This window comes from Pseudorca crassidens, chromosome 13, assembly GCF_039906515.1.
Source record: "Pseudorca crassidens isolate mPseCra1 chromosome 13, mPseCra1.hap1, whole genome shotgun sequence".
Taxonomy (NCBI): domain Eukaryota; kingdom Metazoa; phylum Chordata; class Mammalia; order Artiodactyla; family Delphinidae; genus Pseudorca; species Pseudorca crassidens.
Genome location: NC_090308.1, coordinates 70,964,883 through 70,989,749, shown reverse-complemented (window position 1 = coordinate 70,989,749; position 24,867 = coordinate 70,964,883). Strand labels below are relative to the sequence as shown.

The 24,867-nt window shown below is 40.3% G+C and overlaps 1 long non-coding RNA gene across 1 annotated transcript in view; it reads right to left on the bottom strand.

Annotated features, from left to right (window-relative positions):
* LOC137204785 (uncharacterized) overlaps positions 1-24,867 on the bottom strand; it is a 79,572-nt gene that overhangs the window by 53,537 nt on the left and 1,168 nt on the right. The window contains exons 2-3 of the long non-coding RNA XR_010933830.1: positions 5,914-6,057; positions 5,343-5,426 (exon numbers count right to left, since the gene is read on the bottom strand). This is a non-coding gene — a long non-coding RNA (uncharacterized lncRNA). The remainder of the gene's footprint in view (positions 1-5,342; positions 5,427-5,913; positions 6,058-24,867) is intronic.

Here is a 24,867-nt window from a genome sequence, read left to right as displayed (position 1 = left end):
CAATAGTCAGGACATGGGAGCAACCTAAATGTCCATCAACGGATGAAGGGATAAAGAAGATGTGGTACATATACACAATGGAGTATTACTCAGCCATAAAAAATGAAATAATGCCATTTGCAGCAACATGGATGGACTTAAGAGTCATACTGAGTGAAGTAAGTCAGAAAAAGACAAATATCATATGATATCACTTATACGTGGAATCTAAAAAAAGGGTACAAATGAACTTATCTACAAAAGAGAAATAGAGTTATAGATGTAGAAAACAAACTTATGGTTACCAGGGGTTAAGTGGGGGGAGGGATAAATTGGGAGATTGGGATTGACATATACACCCTACTATATACAAAATAGATAAGTAATAAAGACCTACTGTATAGCACAGGGAACTCTACTCAGTACTCTGTAATGGCCTATATGGGAAATGAATTTAAAAAAGAGCGGAGATACTTTGTTGTACAGCTGAAACTAACACAACGTTGTAAATCAACTATACTCCAATAAAAATTATAAAAATAAATAAAAGCAGTCTTGAAAAAAGCTTATCAGATTTGCTTCAAATAATACTTAGTTGTAGAGAAAATATGGGAATATAAATGAAAAAACATGATACTCTGTTATATTAAAATCCATTGGTTTAAAAAAAAATGAAAAAAGACAATTATTGAAGCAGGGCCACGGGGCTATGAGCATTCATTTTACTCTTCTGTCTATTTGGTATATGTGTATGTTTGGAGAACTTTGAAATTCTCCGAAATAAAAGAATTTTAAAAAAACAAAACAAAACATTAATAGGTGGTTTTAACAATAAATGATATAAAATAAACTGAAAGATATATTGGAGAAAATGATACAGAAGGTACCAGAAGGAAGAAGAAAGGAAGTGGAGAGAGCAGAGCAGATATTGAACGCTGGAACATAGGAACATAGGACCAGGGATAAAAAATAGAGGAAGAAGGGTAGGAGGGGAGGGGGGCAGTAAAAGGTGAGTGGTCCTGAGAATTTACTTAGAAGGGATAATGTATGCTTTAGGTTTTGTAGATACTCAATACAAAGTCAGAATCCTTCTTTAATGTCTCTGGAAAAAGGGGTGTATGAGATTTGGGGCATATATGGTTCCTGGCAACCACCATCACTTCAAGCAAGGTGCTAGCTGGCAGGCAGGCTTGCCCCATCTTGGTGAAGTGCAACTACTTTCTAAGGGGAGCTGGACGACTCTAACTTCTCTTCTCATCTTCACCTTCTTCACATGGTAGACTAATGGCAAATGTGAAAATAACTAAATATGCAGTGTTTTCAAGTATTCGAGGTGAATGTTATGTTTCTGTAAAAAGCGGACCAACCTTGTCATCTTTAGGTCACAAATATGCTACATTCTTAGTTGACCTGGGGCTAGTCTTCTGTAAAACAAACAAAACCCTTAACTTTAAAATGTCAACAGCAAACCAGAAAAATACTTTCAAGAACATGACAGACAACTGGATAATATAGGTACTATATTAAAGTACACATAATTGTGAAGAAAAAACTGGTAGTTATCCATGATGCTAATTTTAACATTTAGAATATTAATTTTTATAAGTCTTAATAAACTTTATTTTTTAGAGTAGGTTTGTAGAAAAAGTGCAGAGAAAGTATTAATAACTCATGCATAGAGTCTCACCCGTTATTAACGTCTTGCACTAGTGTGGTGCATTTGTTAACATTGGTGAACCAATATTGATACATTATTATTAAATAATGTACATCATTATTAAAGTCCATAGTTTACATTGTGGCTCATTCTCTGTGCTGTATGTTCCATGGGTTTTGACAAATGAATAAGCTCATGTATCCATCATTACAGTATCACAGAGAATAGTTTCACAGTCCCAGAAATGCCCTGAACTCTACCTATTCAAATCTCCCTCCCTTTTCCTGAACCTCTGGCAACCACTGGTCTTTTTATTGTCTCTATAGTCTTGCCTATTTCAGATAGCTGATATTTGGAATCACACCATGTATTTCTCTGTTCAGGTTGCCACAAGAAGATAACACAAACTGGGTGGCTTAAACAGCAGATTTTTTTCTCACAGTTCTGGGGCCTGAGGGCCAATAATAAAGTGCCATCAGGGTTGGTGTTTGGTGAGATCTCTCCTCCTGGCTTGCTGATGGTCTCCATCTTGCTGTGTCCTCACATGGCCTCTTGTCTGTGTGTGGGCAGAGAAAGAGAGAGAGTGCTGGTGTCTTCTCCTCTCTTTTAAGGACACCAGTCCTATCCAATTAGGGCCCCACACTTATGACTTCATTTAACCTTAATTACCTCCCCAAATGCCCTATCTCCAAATACAGTCAAATTGGGGGTTAGAGCTCCAACATTTGAATTTTGGGGGGACACAATCAGTCCATAACATACCATAGGTAGCCTTTTCAAATTGGTTTCTTTCATAAAGCAATAGACACTAAAGGTTCCTTTGTGTCTTTTCATGGTTTAATAGATCATTTCTTTTTATTGTTGAATAATATTCCATTGTTTGGATGTATAACAGTTTGTTTATCCATTCACCTAGTGAAGGACATCTTGGTTGCTTTCAAGTTTCGGCAATCACGAATAAAGCTGCTATAAACATTCATGTGCAGATTTTTGGGTGGACATGTTTTCAACTCATTTAGGTAAATTCCTAGGAGCAACATGACTGGATTTATGGAGCCTATGTTTATCTTTGTAAAAAACTGCCAAACTCTCTCCCAAGGTAGCTACAACATTTTGCATTCCCACCAGCAATGACCAAGAGTTCCTGTTGCTCTGCATCCTCACCAGCATTTGTTGTTGTCAGTGTTTTGGGTTTTAGCCATTCTAATAGGTGTGTAGTGGTTATTTTAACTTGTAATTTTTCTTTTCTTTTTTTTTTTTTTTTGCAGTACGCGGGCCTCTCACTGTTGTGGCCTCTCCCGTTGCGGAGCACAGGCTCCAGACGCGCAGGCTCAGCGGCCATGGATCACGGGCCCAGCCGCTCCACGGCATGTGGGATCTTCCCAGACCGGAGCACGAACCCATGTCCCCTGCATCGGCAGGCGGACTCTCAACCATTGCGCCACCAGGGAAGCCCTCTTTTTTTTTTTTTTTTTAGCTGCACCACACTACTTGCAGGATCTTAGTTCCCTGACCAGGGATCGAACCCCAGTCCATGGCAGTGAAAGTGCCGAGTCCTAAACACTGGAACACCAGGGGATTCCCTAACTTGTAATTTTCTAAGGATATATGATATTGAGCATCTTCTCATATGCTTATCTGCCATCTGTATGTATTCTTTGGTGAGATGTCTGTCCAAATTGTTTGCCCATGTTTTAATTGGTTGTCTCGTTATTATTGAGTTTTAAGAGTTCTTTGTATATTTTGGATACCAGCCCTTTACCAGATGAGTTTTGCAAATATTTTCTCCCAGTTTGTGGCTTGTCGTTTCATTCTCTTAATGGTGTCCTTCACAGAGCAGATGTTTTAAATTTTAATGGAATCCAACTTATCAAGTTTTCCTTTCACTGATCACACTTTTGATGTTGTACCTAAAACTCATCACCAAACCCAACGTCACCTAGATTTTCTCCTTTTTATCTTCTAGAAATTTCATAATTTTGCATTTTTACATCTATAATCCATTTTGAATTAATTTTGGGATGAGTGTAAGGTCTGTGGCTAGATGATGATGATGATGATGATGATGATTTGCATGTGGATATCCAGTAGTTCCAGCATCACTTGTTGCAAAGATTATCCTTTCTCCACGGAATTGCTTTTGCTCCCATGTCAAAGATCAGTTACTATATTTGTGTGGATCTATTTCTGGACTCTCTATTCTGTTCTACTGATCTGTTTATCTATTATTTCACCAATACCTCACTGTCTTCATCCAGGTAATGTCAGTCCCCTGACTTTGTTCCTCTTCAGTGTCGTATTGGCTCGTATGGGTCTTTTGCCTTTCCATATAAACTTTTGAATCAGTTTGTTGATATCTACAGAATAATTTTCCAGGATTTTGACTGAGAATGTGTGGAATCCATAAATTAAGTTGAGAAGAACTAACATCTTGTGTCTCCCCATTTATTTAGATATTCTTTTATTTCTTTCACCAGCATTTTGTAGTTTCTGTCATATAGATCTTGTATATATTTTGTTAAATTTTTACCTAAGTATCTCTTAAAAATTTTTTTTGAGGCTAATGTAAATAGTGTTGTTTTTATAACTTCAAATTCCAATTGTTCATTGCTGGCATATAGGAAAGTAATCTTGTATCCTGCAACTTTGCTGTAATTGCTTATTAGTTCCAGCAGTTTTTTTGATTGATTCTTTGGTATTTTCTACATAGACATTCATGCCATCTGGAAACAAAGACTGTTTCATTTCTTTCTTTCCATTCTGTATACTTTATTTATTTTCTTGTCTCATTGCATTAGCTAGGACTTCCAGTATGATGTTAGATAGGAAAGGAGACATCCTTGTTCCCAATTTTAGGGGGAAAGCATTTAGTTTCTCACCATGAAGTATGGTCTTCGCTATAGGTTTTTCTTTTATAGATGTTCTTTATCAAGTTAAGGAAGTTCCTCTGCATTCCTAGTTTGCTGAGAGCTTTGATCATGAATGGATGTTGAATATGTCAAATGTTTTTCAGCATCTATTGATATGATTATATGATTTTTCTTCTTTAATCTGTTGATGTGGTGTATTACATTATTTGATTTTTTTGAATGTTGAACTAGCCTGGCATACCTGGAACAAATCCCATTTGGTTGTAGTGAAGTATACTGATGTCTGCAACTTTCTTTGAAATGTACTTAAAATAAAAATAAGATGGATAGAGTGATTTGTTTGAAAGATTTATAATACATTGTTGGAAAAATTATAAATCTAAATGGTCAAGGACTGTAGAAATAAAACAAATATAAAAGCAGAAGTGATTTGATTTATGGTGTTTTTGTTATTGTGGATATTTTTTCTCTTTTCAATTTAGAGTGCCCTGAGTGTTGCTAAATTTAAAAAAAATATATCAGTGGTAAATTCCCACTGAATTTTTAAAAACTCCTTCTTATTCCCTAAGAATATGTTCCTGTTTTAAAACCCACTTTCTCATTTTCAGCCTAAAGGTCAAAATTTCAACTAATATAACTGTTTTTCACTAACGGGAGTAATACTCCTTCTCTGACCCTGTTGCTTTTTTTTCTTATTGACTTAAAAAAATCTATTTTAATAATTAATTCAAAATTTTCCTAATGTTCTAATTTTATAAGGACATTCTAGGTACCACGGACAGAAACAAAGGGGTTAAACGTGTAGTGAAGTAGAACAGTGTCCACCAGCCACTCACCACATGTCTGTTCATCACTACTGGGATGTGGGGAATGATTTCTTTGATCTTGTTATGCATTTGGGTTGCTCTTTTACTGCAACTCTGAAAAACATTTTTTAAGAGAAAAGAGGACTAAATTACCCAGCAAGAATGTTTTTAATAAACAGAGTTCAAATTCAAACATCTTAGTCCAGAAATATCAAAGGAAATGTTTATGGTTGCATTTTTCTCAGTTGTTTTTCAGCCTTAACTTAGAGAAAGGATTTGACATTTCAAATGAATAAGCTCAAGTACCCACAATATTCCAGTTATTGTGCTAGACACATTTTGGAAATGTAACAATGAAATAGATTACGTCCTTGTTTCACAGTGCAGAAATCCCACTATTTCAAACATCTCCTTATGCAGACTGTAAGAGCAGCCAGCAGAAGGAGAGAGGATAGTAGAGCTGACTGTGTAGAGAAGGGGCATGTGAGCTTAGATGAAAGGCAGCTTCAGGGAAAAGGTTTTTTAGGAAAGGAGGGTATATTAGGGTTCTACAGAGAAATAGAACAAATTTCTATTTGTATATACAGGGAGAAAGACTTACTTTAAGGAACTGGCTTCTGTGATTATGGACTTGGCAAGTCCAAAATCTTCAGGGTAGGCTGGTAGACTGAAGACCCAGACAAGAGTTGTAGTTTCAGTCCTAAGAATTTCATCTTCAAAGAAGTTTGATTGACAACATACTTCACTGGAACAGAAAAAGCAAATGACAGAGACAAGACCTCCTGAGGCATAACCATTACATCCACTGACAGACTCCTTAAAAAAAAAAATTCGTCTTCTTCCAGAGAGGCCAACCTTCTACTGATTGGAGGCCCACCCCCCTAATGGAGTGTAATCTGCTTTACTCAAAGTCTACTGATTTTTAATCACATCTAAAAAATATCTCCACAGAAATATCTAGAATCATATTTGACCAAATAACTGGGTACCATGCATGGTCTACTCGAGCTGACACTTAAAAGTAACCATCACAAAGGGAGAAGCATGTGCTCAGGCTTAGGGAAGAACTGAAGACTTGTCACAGGGATCATCTGTAGTAGGGATCATTCATGAAGCAAGGTTAGAGAGAAGGGAGGGGGTGTGATCAAGGGCACAGGTAGAGGGGTTGGGCTCAGAAAGAAGTATGGTAAAGGATGGGTTAGGTGTTGGAAGACTTTTGAGATGAAGAGAAAAAAGCTGGAAAAAACTCACTTTAGACAACTTCCATCTCTCAGGGAAAAATGAGATATTTGTTGGGAGGGAGGGCTGGGGGTCGGTGGCAGCTAAAAGCACATCCTGGGGACGAGAATAAGGTTTGAGGATGTAGAAATTATTAGAGAATAGCACTGAGAATAATTTTTATGCTTTAAGAAATCTTGAAGCTAAGTCAGATTTCTCCTTTTTCTTTTCTGTTCTTTTTTCCCAGCATGATCTCTAAAAGAGGAACTGTGGGATTATACCAGCTGGAATTGGAATCCCAGGACCCCACTCACTACTCCAATATGTGACCTTTGGAAAATAACGTAAACTCTCAGAGTCTCTGTTGTAAAGAGTAAATAAAATGACCTATGTGAAAGTGTCTGCAACAGTGGGGAGTACTTAACTGGGGTGATTCTGCCCCTCAAAGGACATTTGACAACGTCTAGAGACATTTTGGTTGTCACAGCTGGTGGAGGTGTGCTATTGGCATCAAGTGGGTAGAGGCCAGGGATGCTGTTTAACGGTATTCAATGTACAGGACGGCCCTCAACAACAAAGAATCATCCGGTCCAAAATTTCAGTAGTGCTGAGGTTGAGAAACCCTGTTTAGAACAATGCCTAAGCCATTATAAACAGTAAATGTTGGTTTCTGTTTTTCTATTAATCATGGCAAATCAAATGGAATAGAATTTTTACCCAGAAATGGCCACATCTGAAGGTTTATTTTCTAAAATATTTAAAGTAATCTGCTGTTTGAAGAAGATTAAAGTGTAATTTAGAGACCAAAAAAAGAGGAAATTCTATTCAGAAATAAATAAAATTCTTATACAAATAAAATATGAAGAAACCCCCCAACGAATTCAAGAAATGCCCAAAGTCTAACTCATTATAAAAGGGCCCCTGTAGTTCCTTTTGAAAAGCTCTGGGGCTAGGACAGACTTGCTCTAAGGTTTTATGTGGAATCAATCAAACTTTGAGGGAAACTTTCAACTGATTGGGATTTGCATTTTTACACTTATTTATACATTTTCCCTATATCAATGATTTATTTTAGAAATAAAACAGACAACATGGCAAATTGAATTGTTAAGTTTTATCCAACTTATATGGAATTTCTTAGCTAAAAATAAAACAGAAACACCTTAAGCAACTTCAGTGCCGACACAGTACAGCTCTACCTGAAGTATCTCAGTATTTCTTGTTTCTCCAGGAGTGGAGACACTAAACAAATATACAAATATAAGGTGATTTTAATTCCTCTAAATCGATTTGACCCTCTTTGTATCCAAAGTTCAAATAATTTCTATTATATTTTGATGGGGCTGGGAGGGACGGTGGCTCTGTAAATCTTACCTAGCACTTAGTAATGTTATCACACCTAAATCCCACCTTCGTTTCATCTTTTTCTTTACATTGTGAGCAAAACTTGCAAAAATAAAACTTACCAAACTTGCAAAAACGTGCCCCTCGAAAGGCTTTTACTTGTTAAACATGATCAGAAGGCTTGCAAATGACTTAAATTTGATGGTAAGTTTTGAACTAAGAAGTCTGATCAGCTAAAAATAGGATGAGAAAGAAACTGAGCCCTGATGCCTGCTCACTGGCCAGTGGCCCAGAATCCCTTCCTTGGCCTTAAGTAACTGATTAAAGTCTAAAGCAAAGGAGAGGGAGCGTTATCATTGGAACTGGACAGAAAAGTATCTGGCGGTTCAGGAGGCACTGAAGGCCATGGCTGAAACTATCAATCATGTCACACTTGTGAGCAGGGTAGGGGTAAAGTATTCTCTCAAAGGACTAAAAATAGTAGCTGTCATCTAAGGAGAGCCTCCCAGGGGCCAGACACTTCATGGATATTCTTTCATTTGATCCTAGCAACAACATTTCAGTGTTAAGATGATCTTTCCCATTTTTCAAATAAGAAAAATTAGGCGGAGAGAGAGAGATTAAGTAAATGGCCTGAGTTCACCCAGCTGGGAAATAGCCATGGCACGATTTAAATATAAAATGAGAGGAATATTGAGATGATTGAAAAGTATACCTCGATTTGTGCTTGTCTACAATGAAAAGAGATCTCTTGTGGGTTTTTACAAAATTAATAAACTTCATTTGTTAAGCAGTTTTAGGTTCACATATTGTGGGGAGTTTATACCAATTTTATAAATAATCTGTAACTCTAAGAAATTAAAATCAACTGGAATCCCTCAGACCCCATGTATCCATTTCATGCACCTTTTCAATGGTTACACACACATACGCAATTCGACAAAAATAAAATATGCATTCTTTAAAAATCCAAAGATCACGTTTTATAATATAGTTGGTTTCTTTTTATTTTTGGGGGGTTTTCTCCTACTTCCTTCAGCGTCCACTTACTCCCACGTTCTATTACTATAATGATTCCCATCCTTTTTCCTTTGTTCATATGATCATAATCAAACATACACACGTACGTATATACGAATGAATACACACCTCTCTGCATATACATACATACGTAGGTTGGGGGTTGTTGCTTTTTCATTAATGGAATCATCTCATAAATGTTCCTCAGTGCATTTTACCTAAATACACTCAGAGGAAACCCCTGCGTGGCAGCTGGTTTGGATCTGACTTATTCCTGACAATGGCAGTACAGTGTCGCAGAGCATGGACATACCGTGGTATCTTCAACCATTTTCCTCTGATGGGCACTCACTTGGTTTCTATTTTTCTGCTACTAAACAAAAACTGTTGTAATAAAGACCGCTGTGCATAGCCTTGACTTATTTTGAGCCCTGAAATTCTCCCTTTCCTTCATTCACCCTCCACGTTCAGTCACCAGCTCCCTCAATTCTACCCCCAACCTATCTTCGGAATCTATCCTCTCCCCACCTCCAGGGCTCCTGCCCGGTTGGAATGTTCTTGATGTTTAGTGTAAACTATTGTAGTCCCTAAGCTGATCTTTCTACTTTTGATCTTTAATCCTTCTCTTTCACTTTATCTCCCTCTCACAGTTACAAATCTTTCAGCTTCCAAGATTATTTTTCTAACACTCAAACTGATCTTATCTCTTCTGCTAGCTCCCTACCGTGTAAATAGTACAGTTAGCTAAGAGAAACTGTCACGCATGGAGATAACAAAAGGAAACCAGTATTCAGACTGGATACAGGGCAGATAAAAAGGAGTGGAAGCAACTGTCAAGTTCAAGAAGGGCTGGGCCACCTCATTTGTTGGCTCCTACTTGGCTTCAACAGACTCTTGCCACGAGGGAATGTGAACTTGACTTGTGTCATCTTCTAATTTTTCACAGAAAAATCCTAGAAATCAGGATTTTCACAGTAACCTTCCAATTGATTAGCTATACCAAAACTTCTGCAATCTGAAACATGGGTCCTAAGATCAAAGGTGGCCCAGTCTTCGTGTGTTATTTCCAGCGCTCACCGCTCCTCCCTTCATACCCTTCACTCCACCCTCTGGTGATCATTCCCTGTTTGTTGACTTCAATGTTATGAAGGCTGTTTGACCTAACTGATGCTTTGCCTCTAGTCAGAGTTGGGGTACAATGAGAACAGAAGGGAAAGCATAACAGAGAGAAGAAGCTGACATTAGAGGTCCCTGGGTCTCTTATCTGGGGGTCACATAGAGGCACAGAAATCAGCTTGCGGGGAGCTTCTGGGAAGATGGCGGAAGAGTAAGACGCGGAGATCACCTTCCTCCCCACAGATACACCAGAAATACATCTACACGTGGAACAACTCCTACAGAACACCTACTGAACGCTGGCAGAAGACCAAAGACCTCCCCAAAGGCAAGAAACCCCCCCGTACCTGGGTAGGGCAAAAGAAAAAAGAATAAACAGAGACAAAAGAATAGGAACGGGACCTACACCAGTGGGAGGGAGCTGTGAAGGAGGAAAGGTTTCCAAACACTAGAAGCCCCTTCGCGGGTGGAGACTGCGGGTGGCGGAGGGGGAAAGCTTCGGAGCCGCGTAGGAGAGCGCAGCAACGAGGGTGGTCGGGGCAAAGCGGAGAGATTCCCGCGCAGAGGATCGGTGCCGACCAGCACTCACCAGCCTGAGAGGCTTGTCTGCTCACCCGCCAGGGCGGGCGGGGCTGCGAGCTGAGGCTCGGGCTTCTGTTGGAGCGTTGGGGCGCAGGGAGAGGACTGGCGGCGTGTACACAGCCTGCAGTGGGTTACTGCGCCACGGCTGGCCGGGAGGGAGTCCGGGAGGTCTGGAGCTGCCGAAGAGGCAAGAGACGTTTTCTTACCTCTTTGTTTCCTGGTGCGCGAGAAGAGGGGATTCAGAGCGCTGCTTAAAGGAGCTCCAGAGACGGGCGTGAGCCGCGGCTAAAAGCGCGGACCCCAGAGACGGGCATGAGACGCTAAGGCCGCCGCTGCTGCCACCAAGAAGCTTGTGTGTGAGCACAGGTCACTAACCACACCCCCCTTCCGGGGAGCCTGTGCAGCCCGCCACAGCCAGGGTCCCGGGATCCAGGGACAACATCCCCGGAAGAACGCACGGCGCGCCTCAGGATGGTGCAACGTCACGCCGGCCTCTGCCGCCGTGGGCGCGCCCCGCTCTCCGTGCCCCTCCCTCCCCCAGGCCTGAGTGAGCCAGAGCCCCCGAATCAGCGGCTCCTTTAGCCCCGTCCTGTCTGAACGAGGAACAGACGCCCTCCAGCGACCTACGCGCAGAGGCGGGGCCAAATCCAAAGCTGAGCCCAGGGAGCTGTGCGAACAAAGAAGAGAAAGGGAAATCTCTCCCAGCAGCCTCAGGAGCAGCGGGTTAAACCTCCACAATCAACTTGATGTGCCCTGCATCTGTGGAATATCTGAATAGACAACGAATCACCCCAAATTAAGGAGGTGAACTTTGAGAACAAGATTTATGATTTTTTCCCCTTTTCCTCTTTTTGTGAGTGTGAATGTGTATGCTTCTGTGTGAGATTTTGTCTGTATAGCTTTGCTTCCACCATTTGTCCTAGGGTTCTATCTGTCCGTTTTTTTTCTCTTAATAATTATTTTTTTATTTTAATAACTTTATTATATTTTATCTTATTTTACTTTATCTTCTTTCTTTTTTTCCTTACTTCCCTCCTTCCTTCCTTCCTCCCTCCCTCCCTCCCTCTCTCCCTTCTTTCTTTCTTGCTTTCTTTCTACTTCTACTAATTCTTTCTTTCTACTTTTTCTCCCTTTTATTCTGAGCCGTGTGGATGAAAGGCTCTTGGTGCTGCAGCCAGGAGTCAATGCTGTGCCTCTGACGTAGGAGAGCCAACTTCAGGACACTGGTCCACAAGAGACCTCCCAGCTCCACATAATATCAAATGGCGAAAATCTCCCAGAGATCTCCATCTCATCACCAGCACCCAGCTTCACTCAACGACCAGCAAGCTACAGTGCTGGACATCCTATGCCAAGCAACTAGCAAGACAGGAACACAACCCCACCCATTAGCAGAGAGGCTGCCTAAAATCATAATAAGTCCACAGACACCCCAAAACACACCACCAGATGTGGACCTGCCCACCAGAAAGACAAGATCCAGCCTCATCCACCAGAACACAGGCACTAGTCCCCTCCACCAGGAAGCCTACATAACCCACTGAACCAACCTTAGCCACTGGAGACAGACACCAAAAACAACGGGAACTACAAACCTACAGCCTGCAAAAAGGAGACCCCAAACACAGTAAGATAAGCAAAATGAGGAGACAGAAAAACACACAGCAGATGAAGGAGCAAGATAAAAACCCACCAGACCTAACAAATGAAGAGGAAATAGGCAGTCTACCTGAAAAAGAATTCAGAATAATGATAGTAAAGATGATCCAAAATCTTGGAAATAGAATAGACAAAATGCAAGAAACATTTAACAAGGACCTAGAAGAACTAAAGATGAAACAAGCAACGATGAACAACACAATAAATGAAATGAAAAAAACTCTAGATGGGATCAATAGCAGAATAACTGAGGCAGAAGAACGGATAAGTGACCTGGAAGATAAAATAGTGGAAATAACTACTGCAGAGCAGAATAAAGAAAAAAGAATGAAAATAACTGAGGACAGTCTCAGAGACCTCTGGGACAACATTAAACACACCAACATTCGAATTATAGGGGTTCCAGAAGAAGAAGAGAAAAAGAATGGGACTGAGAAAATATCTGAAGAGATTATAGTTGAAAACTTCCCTAATATGGGAAAGGAAATAGTTAATCAAGTCCAAGAAGCACAGAGAGTCCCATACAGGATAAATCCAAGGAGAAATACGCCAAGACACATATTAATCAAACTGTCAAAAATTAAATACAAAGAAAACATATTAAAAGCAGCAAGGGAAAAACAACAAATAACACACACGGGAATCCCCATAAGGTTAACAGCTGATCTTTCAGCAGAAACTCTGCAAGCCAGAAGGGACTGGCAGGACATATTTAAAGTGATGAAGGAGAAGAACCTGCAACCAAGATTACTCTACCCAGCAAGGATCTCATTCAGATTTGATGGAGAAATTAAACCTTTACAGACAAGCAAAAGCTGAGAGAGTTCAGCACCACAAAACCAGCTCTACAACAACTGCTAAAGGAACTTCTCTAGGCAGGAAACACAAGAGAAGGAAAAGAACTACAATAACAAACCCAAAACAATTAAGAAAATGGGAATAGGAGCATACATATCGATAATTACCTTAAATGTAAATGGACTAAATGCTCCCACCAAAAGACACAGATTGGCTGAATGGATACAAAAACAAGACCCATATATTTGCTGTCTACAAGAGACCCACTTCAGACCTAGAGACACATACAGACTGAAAATAACAGGATGGAAAAAGATATTTCATGCAAATGCAAACCAAAAGAAAGCTGGAGTAGCAATTCTCATATCAGACAAAATAGACTTAAAAATAAAGACTATTAGAAGAGACAAAGAAGGACACTACATAATGATCAAGGGATCGATCCAAGAAGAAGATATAACAATTGTAAATATTTATGCACCCAACATAGGAGCACCTCAATACATAAGGCAAATACTAACAGCCATAAAAGGGGAAATCGACAGTCACACATTCATAGTAGGGGACTTTAACACCCCACTTTTACCCATGGACAGATCATCCAAAATGTAAATAAATAAGGAAACACAAGCTTTAAATTATACATTAAACATGATGGACTTAATTGATATTTATAGGACATTCCATCCAAAAACAACAGAATACACATTTTTCTCAAGTGCTCATGGCACATTCTCCAGGATAGATCATACCTTGGGTCACAAATCAAGCCTCGGTAAATTTAAGAAAATTGAAATTTTATCAAGTATCTTTTCCGACCACAACGCTATGAGACTTGATATCAATTACAGGAAAAGATCTGTAAAAAAATACAAACACATGGAGGCTAAACAATACACTACTTAATAACAAAGTGATCTCTGAAGAAATCAAAGAGGAAATAAAAAAATACCTAGAAACAAATGACAATGGAGACACGACGACCCAAAATCTATGGGATGCAGCAAAAGCAGTTCTAAGAGGGAAGTTTATAGCAATACAATCCTACCTTAAGAAACAGGAAACATCTCGAATAAACAACCTAACCTTGCACCTAAAGCAATTAGAGAAAGAAGAACAAAAAAAACCCCAAAGTTAGCAGAAGAAAGGAAATCATAAAAATCAGATCAGAAATAAATGAAAAAGAAATGAAGGAAATGATAGCAAAGATCAATAAAACTAAAAGCTGGTTCTTTGAGAAGATAAACAAAATAGATAAACCATTAGCCAGACTCATCAAGAAAGAAAGGGAGAAGACTCAAATCAATAGAATTAGAAATGAAAAGGGAGAAGTATCAACTGACACTACAGAAATACAAAAGATCATGAGAGATTACTGCAAGCAACTCTATGCCAATAAAATGGACAACCTGGAAGAAATGGACAAATTCTTAGAAATGCACAACCTGCCAAGACTGAATCAGGAATAAATAGAAAATATGAACAGATCAATCATAAGCACTGAAATTGAAACTGTGATTAAAAATCTTCCAACCAAAAAAAGCCCAGGACCAGATGGCTTCACAGGTGAATTCTATCAAATATTTAGAGAAGAGCTAACACCTATGCTTCTCAAACTCTTCTAAAATATAGCAGAGGGAGGAACACTCCCAAACTCATTCTACGAGGCCACCATCACCCTGATACCAAAACCAGACAAGGATGTCACAAAGAAAGAAAACTACAGGCCAATATCACTGATGAACATAGATGCAAAAATCCTCAACAAGATACTAGCAAACAGAATCCAACAGCACATTAAACGGATCATACACCATGATCAAGTGGGGTTTATTCCAGGAATGCAAGGATTCTTCAATATATGCAAATCAATCAACGTGATACACCATATTAACAAATTGAAGGAGAAAAACCATATGATCATCTCAATAGATGCAGAGAAAGCTTTTGACAAAATTCAACACCCATTTATGATAAAAACCCTGCAGAAAGTAGGCATAGAGGGAACTTTCCTCAACATAATAAAGGCCATATATGACAAACCCACAGCCAACATTGTCCTCAATGGTGAAAAACTGAAAGCATTTCCACTAAGATCAGGAACAAGACAAGGTTGCCCACTCTCACCACTCTTATTCAACATAGTTTTGGAAGTTTTAGCCACAGCAATCAGAGAAGAAAAGGAAATAAAAGGAATCCAAATCAGAAAAGAAGAAGTAAAGCTGTCACTGTTTGCAGATGACATGATACTATACATAGAGAATCCTAAAGATGCCACCAGAAATCTACTAGAGCTAATCAATGAATTTGGTAAAGTAGCAGGATACAAAATTAATGCACAGAAATCTCTGGCATTCCTATACACCAATGATGAAAAATCTGAAAGTGAAATCAAGAAAACACTCCCATTTACCACTGCAACAAAAAGAATAAAATATCTAGGAATAAACCTACCTAAGGAGACAAAAGACCTGTATGCAGAAAATTGTAAGACACTGATGAAAGAAATTAAAGATGATACAAATAGATGGAGAGATATACCATGTTCTTGGAAGAATCAACATTGTGAAAATGACTCTACTACCCAAAGCAATATACAGATTCAATGCAATCCCTATCAAACTACCACTGGCATTTTTTACAGAACTAGAACAAAAAATTTCACAATTTGTATGGAAACACAAAAGACCCCGAATAGTCAAAGCAATCTTGAGAACAAAAAACGGAGCTGGAGGAATCAGCCTCCCTGAGTTCAGACTATACTACAAAGCTACAGTAATCAAGACAGTATGGTACTGGCACAAAAACAGATAGATCAATGGAACAGGATAGAAAGCCCAGAGATAAACCCACGCACATATGGTCACCTTATCTTTGATAAAGGAGGCAGGAATGTACAGTGGAGAAAGGACAGCCTCTTCAATAAGTGGTGCTGGGAAAACTGGAGAGGTACATGTAAAAGTATGAGATTAGATCACTGCCTAACACCATACACAAAAATAAGCTCAAAATGGATTAAAGACCTAAATGTAAGGCCAGAAACTATCAATCTCTTAGAGGAAAATATAGGCAGGACACTCTATGACATAAATCACAGCAAGAGCCTTTTACCCACCTCCTAGAGAAATGGAAATAAAAACAAAATTAAACAAATGGGACCTAATGAAACTTCAAAGCTTTTGCACAGCAAATGAAACCATAAACAAGACCAAAAGATAACCCTCAGAATGAGAGAAAATATTTGCAAATGAAGCAACTGACAAAGGATTAATCTCCAAAATTTATAAGCAGCTCATACAGCTTAATAACAAAAAAAACAAATAACCCAATCCAAAAATGGGCAGAAGACCTAAATAGACATTTCTCCAAAGAAGATATACAGACTGCCAACAAACACATGAAAGAATGCTCAACATCACTAATCATTAGAGAAATGCAAATCAAAACTACAATGAGATATCATCTCACACCAGTCAGAATGGTCACCATCAAAAAATCTACAAACAATAAATGCTGGAGAGGGTGTGGAGAAAAGGGAACCTTCTTGCACTGTTGGTGGGAATGTAAATTGATACAGCCACTGTGGAGAACAGTATGGAGGTTCCTTAAAAAACTACAAGTAGAACTACCATATGACCCAGCAATCCCACTACTGGGCATATACCCTGAGAAAACCATAATTCAGAAAGAATCATGTACCAAAATGTTCATTGCAGCTCTATTTACAATAGCCCAGAGATGGAAACAACCTAAGTGTCCATCATCGGATGAATGGATAAAGAAGATGTGGCACATATATACAATGGAATATTACTCAGCCAAAAAAAGAAACGAAATTGAGCTATTTGTAATGAGGTGGATGGACCTAGAATCTGTCATACAGTGAAGTAAGTCAGAAAGAGAAAAACAAATACTGTATGCTAACACATATATATGGAATTTAAGGAAAAAAATGTCATGAAGAACCTAGGGGTAAGACAGGAATAAAGACACAGACCTACTAGAGAATGGACCTGAGGATATGGGGAGGGGGAAGGGTAAGCTGTGACAAAGCGAGAGAGAGGCATGGACATATATACACTACCAAACGTAAGGTAGATAGCTAGTGGGAAGCAGCCGCATAGCACAGAGAGATCAGCTCGGTGCTTTGTGACCGCCTGGAGGGGTGGGATAGGGAGGGTGGGAGGGAGGGAGACGCAAGAGGGAAGAGATATGGGAACATATGTATATATATAACTGATTCATTTTGTTGCAAAGCAGAAACTAACACACCATTGTAAAGCAATTATACTCCAATAAAGATGTTAAAAAATAAATAAATAAAATAAAATAAAAAAAGAAATCAGCTTCCAGTTACACCTGGGAGTGAGGTCATGACCTCTGCCATTTGTCACCCACTGTACTCTATTCCGGGACCAGTTCTCTGGATCTGTGGAGTTGGAATCTGTTTACTGAGCACCTATCATGGACCAGGTCACAGCTAAGGACATTCACATACATTTTCACATTTATGCCTCAGAACCACTCTTCCAGGCAAGTTTTTGTCATGCCAAATTTTCAAATAGGGAACAGAGGCAAAGAGAGGTTAAATGGCTTGACATAATCACATAGCTAATAAGTGGCAGTGTTCAGCTTCCAACTTCAGTCAACCCCAAAAACACTTCCACAGAGGGTAGTGTTGTTACGAGCCTAAGATGGACTCAGTGCCTCATTCAGAGAACAGCCTTTATTCTTCCTGACTGGATACATGTTAGAAAGTACAGTTTGCCCAGGATCATTTTGACCCTGTTAAAGATCTTTACTGAAGCCTTGCTCATGCAGTATTTATCACTATTTCCAGAACCAAAAGAGAAAGTAATAATAATACACAAAAAGGTATCATGAGCTTCCAGGCTTGGAGTATAAGTGATTCTGCTCCATTAGCCTCAATCTACATTCTTATAAAGTCAGCTTTACAAGGTTCTCTATTTGCCAGCAAGGCCCTATGAAATCCTGTCTCTGGGAGACTTTCTGGTTGGGGCCCCGTGTTTGTATCCTAGCTGCATTCCCTGGAGTCCAGGTCCTCTTCAGGTTTTTTATTTATACTTATTTGTGATGGTTCTAGCTTAAGTCTTAGTTATTTCTGTGGGGAATCTGGTTTCTTCCGATAGTCTTCTCTACTCTCTAATTCACCCATGGCATGGGAGAGAATCTCTTAATTCTGGTCCCCTTTGGAGGCCTTTTCATTTTCTCAGTTAACACTGAATATCAAAACTCTGGGTACTATACTTGGTGCTGGAGATAGAGAAGTTTTGATGCTCTTGAGGTTCTCACAGTCCGGTCTGAGAAAGAGACATGGGAACAAATAATCCCAGAAGAGTGTGACAAGGATCCAGGTCCAGTGCGGGCACACAGGAGGGAGAGATCAACACCACTTATCAGAGAGACCAGGTCCAAATGGAGGAGGGCCACACCTGGGGACACAACTGCCATATTTCTTTTGGGGATACATCATTGCTTCTCCTCGGGCCACAGAGAAAGACGGAGAAAGTCAAGGATTCTGTAAGTTTGTGGAGAGCCAGAAGCCGTTCCTCAAATTAGCTGATCACAGGTGGCTCCTTTCAGACTAAATCTAATCTGAGGGTAAATGTCACCTTATCTTCTAATTTTTCTTATCATCACATTTGCTTAATTTTCTCTGTCTTGTTAGTCAAGAGGCCCTGGGTTTTAAACACAGAGATCCATATCTGTACTACCTAATAAGTAAAAGGTTTTGATCAAACTTTGGGGTTAAAAGTTAACAGGGGTGATTCCAGCCACAGCAAGTCATTCCCCTTCTACAAGGCTGAGTCATCGCTTAGACCTGACCATAGATAAACCATGAAACATCTCCTCTTCCTGTCTTTCCATGGCTAAAACTTTCCAAGTACATTTCCATGACAAATAAGATTTAGCCTCAGAAAGGGAGCTCTTCTATTTTGATCTGAGTCCCTTGGGAAATCAAGTTTAGGGAAAAAAAAAAAAAAGTTAAGAGATACAGCCTTAATCATGGCCAGGACTTCTCCCAAAGTCACAATATCCCTAATGACTTGAAATGTGACAAGAGATGTGTCCAGGACTCTTGGTCTATTTTTGGAGTGGTATAACAATGAGCCCATAACCTAGAGGCCCCACACAGGGTAGGTAGTTATGAATTCTACTCCTGCATTAACGGAGGGCTTGGGCTTTATTGAAAGTAATTGGATAAAATCTCTGGTCATGATAGTCACAACACTAAAAGACCAAGCCTAGGAATGTTGGGGAAAGAAGCCTAGAAACTTCATTATTCATGTTTTATTTTAAACTGACAACAGCATTCCCTACAGTGCATTTTCTGAAATGGTAGGAGTCACTCATATTGTATGAGGTGCTCATTCTCACAAAGAAAACTGGTTGATGAGCACTGGAAAATTGAAGGATCATTGTAACAGGACCAGAATGGGGAACTTGAGGGGTTGGCAAAGGACCTTTTTGTGAGATAGTTGGGTATAGGTGTCTGAATGGCTCACCCAAGGCTACAGAAAACCTGAGGGACTGGATGAAGCCAGGAGAAGAAATTCCGATAGAGAGAAGCCAGAATCCTGAAAGCAGGGAAGTAGTATTTATCACGCATCAGGGCCAGATGAGGTAAAGCTAGAAATTAACAAATAAATTGGTTAATTAATTTTTTAAAAGTTTCCAGTTTATGCTAAGACCACCTTGATCAGATCCAGAGATAGAGCACAAGGGGGCTTGCGGTAGATGGGGGAGTCATGTCACCAAGATGGCAGCAGAGGAGGCTCCAGCCTCTGCACCCTCACAGAGATCAGGATGGATATCAGTGAACAAAAACAGATCTGGAGGAGCTCTGGAGTCCACTTAAGAAAACGGAACAGCAAAACAGTGGAACAAAACCCCTGAGAATAACCACCCCAAAAGGGAAGGAAGACAGCTTCGTTTTGTCTGCTTTGTTGCTTCCCCCCTGCACTCCCCCACATGCACAAACACACAAGGTGGCAGCTCTTAGCACAAGGAGGGGAACACCCAAGCTGCCGCGGACCAGCTGGAGAAAGGGGATCTCACCGCCCAGGGTCAGAAGGGAAGGGGTAAGGAACTGAAGTAGCACCGACGGATGGGGTCAGAAGGACCAAGACAACTGATGGTTGCAAGGCAAATTTTATGGCGCTACAGTTGCAGATTATATAGACTAGAAAAAGGAAGGCTGCCAGACGGTGGTTTATATTATCTACAGACTGTCTGGGCTCAAGGTTAACTTCCCTGGGAGAAAAGCCATAAAGCCAGAATCATCAAAAATAACCTGCATGTGCAGCGGGGAGACAGCTTTGCTTGTCTCAGTTTACATTCTTTCTGATCTCTGGGCCCTGGTGATTTATCTCCCATGGAATGGAACAAGGAGGGGAACAAGTAGGGACAGTCCCTTCGAGCAGCGGCGGCATGCCTGGCATGTCTGCAGCCTGCTCTCATGGCTGACCGTTGCCCACACCAAGCTACAAAGAGTTGCCTTCATAGGGGAAGGAAGAGTGAGGTGAGCTACCATTTTCCCCAGCCCTTCAGATCACCCCATGAAGGTTCTGCTTTGGTTTCACCCCGCCCAGGGAACACAGAGCTGAGACAACTAGAGACGGCTAGGAACAAGGGAGCAAAGCAGGGGCTACCGGTGGCAGCCACCCAGTGGGCGTGATCCTCGTTCTCGGTGACCTGCTTTGCTAATAAACCCAACAGTTTTCACCACTGAAGTAACCAACCGCCAGCATGGCCACCATGGACCTCCTGCAGACTTCACTGGCTGTCGTCCCACAGGTGTTCCTGTTTGCTGACACCAGCTACCTGAATCTCTCCCTGCTCATCACCCCCCAAATCCTGCCAGAGCCCCGGAGCCACACCGACAGCCACTGCAGGCCTCTCTGGCTGCCAGAATACAAGACACCAGCCTGGATCCCAGAGACCGACCAGTACCACTGTGTGCGTGCTCAAGGCTAGCCCCTCTAGCTGTGCATTCGCATGCAATCCATCACCAGACTTCACTGTCATGCGCACGCATGGGGGGCAGACGGTGAGACAGGGAAAAGCACGCCCGAAGTCAGAGCCCCTGCAGCTGCTGGTGGGCCCAGATCTGGCCTTGTCTTTCCGTCACATGCTTGCACTATGCTCACAGGCAGCCAGTGCACCTGCATGCTCCGGGCCCAACCTCCATCACCACCTTCTACTGCCGTGTGCCCGTGACAAGAGCCAGCAGCCACAGTCACGCACGCCAATAGCCGGGGCCTCCGCAGCTGCCAGTGCACCAGTAACTGGCCCCGGCCCTTGCTGCCTGCCTTGGCCCCCACGACTACGTGTACATTTGCAACCAACCCCCCTGCCACTACACAGGTGCCTACAGCTGGTCCCCCACAGCCAAGTGTGTGTGTATCACTGGCTCTGGTCACTACCCGTACTTGCCCTGGTCCCTAGCTGCTGGACCTGGAGATGCTGCTGGGGAGCGAAACAACCTCTTAAGACTCCTTGCAGCCTCTTAAGACCTCTTGTAGTGCTTACCAAGTCAATTCTGTGGACCCCAGTGGCCTGAGCCAATGAGCTACCATGCCCCCCTGGGGCTGGCGCCAGTGCACACCTCTGCACTTGGCTCTCAGCAGACTTCTTATCAGAGACTTTGCAGAGCAGGAGAGAATGGGATGATATTCTAAGTGCTAAAAGAAATAAACTGCCTGGGCTTCCCTGGTGGCGCAGTGGTTGAGAGTCCGCCTGCCGATGCAGGGGACACGGGTTCGTGCCCCGGTCCGGGAGGATCCCACGTGCCGCGGAGCAGCTGGGCTCGTGAGCCATGGCCGCTGAGCCTGCACGTCCGGAGCCTGTGCTCCGCAACGGGAGAGGCCACAACAGTGAGAGGCCCGTGTACCGCAAAAAAAAAAATAAAAAGAAAGAAACTGCCAACAAAGAATACTCAACAAAATTGTCCTTGAGAAGTGAACGCAAGATAACGACTTTTGCAAACAAACAAAACCTGAGAGAGTTCATTAACACTAGACCTGCCTTACAAGAAATGTTGAAATGAAAGACTGCCAACTAGAAACATGACAACATACAGAAATAACAACACACATCTGAATTACCAGATTCAGAATACTCTAATACTGTAATATGGTAATGTGTTAACCACTTAGGTCTAGTATAAAGGTTGAAAGACAAAAGAACTAAAGATAACTTATAGCTACAGTAATTTGTTACTGGATACATAATATAAAAATGTATATTGTGACATCAAAAACATGTGGCGGGGGGGATAATCGATAACAGGAGGAAAACTGGAAAATTTACAAATATGTGGAAATGAAACAACACACTTCTGAACAACAAATAGGTCAAAGTTGAAATTAAAAGGGAAGTCAAAAATATATTGAAGCAAATGAAAATAAGAACTCAACATACCCAAACCTATGGGATCCAGCAAAAGCAGTGCTAAGAGGAATGTTTATAGCAATAAATACTTACATTTAGAAAAAAGAAAGCTCTCAAGCAAACTTAACTTTATACCTCAAGGAACTATAAAAATGAGAACAAACTAAGCCCAAAATTAGTAGAAGGAAGAAAATAAAGTAGAAATAAATGAAATAGAGACTAGAAAAAAATAGAAAATTTTAATCAAACTAAGGTTGGGTTTTTGAAAAGATAAACAAAACTGACAAACTTTTAGCTAGACTTACCAAGAAAAAAGAGAGAAGACTCAAATAAAATCAGAATGAAAAAGGAGACATTACAACTGATACCACAGAAATACAAAGGATCATAAGAGAGTATTATGAACAGTTATATGCCAACAAATTGGACAACCTAGAAGAAATGGATAAATTCCTAGAAATATACAACCTACCAAGTCTGAATCATGAAGAAATAGAAAATCTGAACAGACCAATAACAAGTAAGGAGATTGGATCAGCATTTAAATCCCCTCCAACAACGAAAAGCCTAGGACCAGATGGCTTCACAGGTGAATTTTGCTAAACGCGTTAAAAATTAATGCCAATTCTTCTCAAACTCTTCAGAAAAACTGAAGAGGAGAGAACACCCCTAAACTCATTTTACAAGGCTAGCATTACCCTGATGCCAAAGCCAGATAAGGATATCACAAGAAAACTACAGGTAAATGTCCTTAATGAATATAGATGTAAAAATTCTCAATAAAATATTTGTAAACTGAGTTCAAGAGCACATTAAAAGGATCATACATCATGATCAAGGGAGATTTATCCCTGGAAGGCAAGGATGGTTCAACATATGCAAATCAATAAACGTGATACACTACATTAATAGAAAGACAATAATCATACGATCACTCCAATAGATGCAGAAAAAGCATTTAACAAAATTCAACATCCTTCCATGATAAAAACTCTCAAAAAATTGGGTATAGAAGGAACATACCTCAACATCATAAAGGCCCACAGCAATAAATAATAAAGGCTGTTACCACTCTTGTTTGGAATACTACTGGAAGTCTTAGCTAGAGTAATTAGGCACAAGAAAAAAAAAAGGACATCTGAATCAGAAAGGAAGAAGTAAAATTGTCTCTGTGTGCTGATGGCATTATCTTGTATAGAGTAGTACAGTATAGAGCAAATTCCAGACTTCAAAAAACCCTTAGACCTAATAAACTATCCTAAAGTTTCAGGATACAAAATCAACCTACATAAATCTGTTGTGTTTCTATACACAAACAATGAACTATCTGAAAACAAAATTAAATAAAATATCCCATTTACAATAACATCTAAAATAATAAAATACTTAGAAATAAATTTAACCAATCTAGTTAAATATCTATACATCAAAAACAGATGCATATACCAATGGAATAGAATCAAGAGCCCAGAAATAAACCAACACATATATAGTCAACCAGTATTTGAAAAGAGAGCCAGGAATACTCAATGCGGTGAGGGATGCGGGAAATGGGGAGAAGTTGGTCAAAGGGCACAAACTTTCAGTTATAAGATGAGTAAGTTTCAGGGGTCCAATGCACAGCTTGATGACTATAGTTAACAATATTGTATTGTGAAAGTTACTCTGAATGTAAAGCTTTAATGTTCTCACCATAAAAACAATTAAAAAATGGTAATTATGTGAAGTAAAGGATGTATTAACTAACCTTGTGTGGTAAACATTTCGCTATATGTGTAACAAATCATCACATTGTACGTCTTAAATGTACACAATATTACATGTCAATTACATCTCAGTAAAACTGGGGGAAAAAAGATGGCTTGGGGCAAAAGGCTCAGGAAGGGGCCCTGAAAATGTGAGAGCATTGAAGTTGGCTTTATGTGATGTCAATAGGGGTGCTGACGGAATTAGAGGAATCAGACCTGCGTCCACACTAAATCCTCCCGGATTGATGCAGTGCTAGAATCCCCCAAAATGTTTGAGAAGTACAGACTGTAGAACTCCTCCAGTGCAACCTTCTCAATTTACTGATGAAGAGGCTGAGGCCCAGGGCATAGCTATTTAGTGTCAGACGGGACTTCCCAGTCTGAATTCTGGGCTTCCTCTCTCAACTCCCCACACTCCATTTCACCAGTAAACTTTTTAAGTTCGGCACATAATCAGCAGCCGTTATATGCCAGCCCTTGTGGTAGAGGGTGGTGATTCAAAGATGCATTTGAAGATTATGATCTAACTGGTGAGACAGAGAGCTTCAGAACTAATTGTTTTATACCAGATAAAATTTATTAATAGATTTTAATTATATGGGTAAGCGCCTAAATGAAAATGCTAAGTGGAAAAACAGGAAACAATTGTATATATG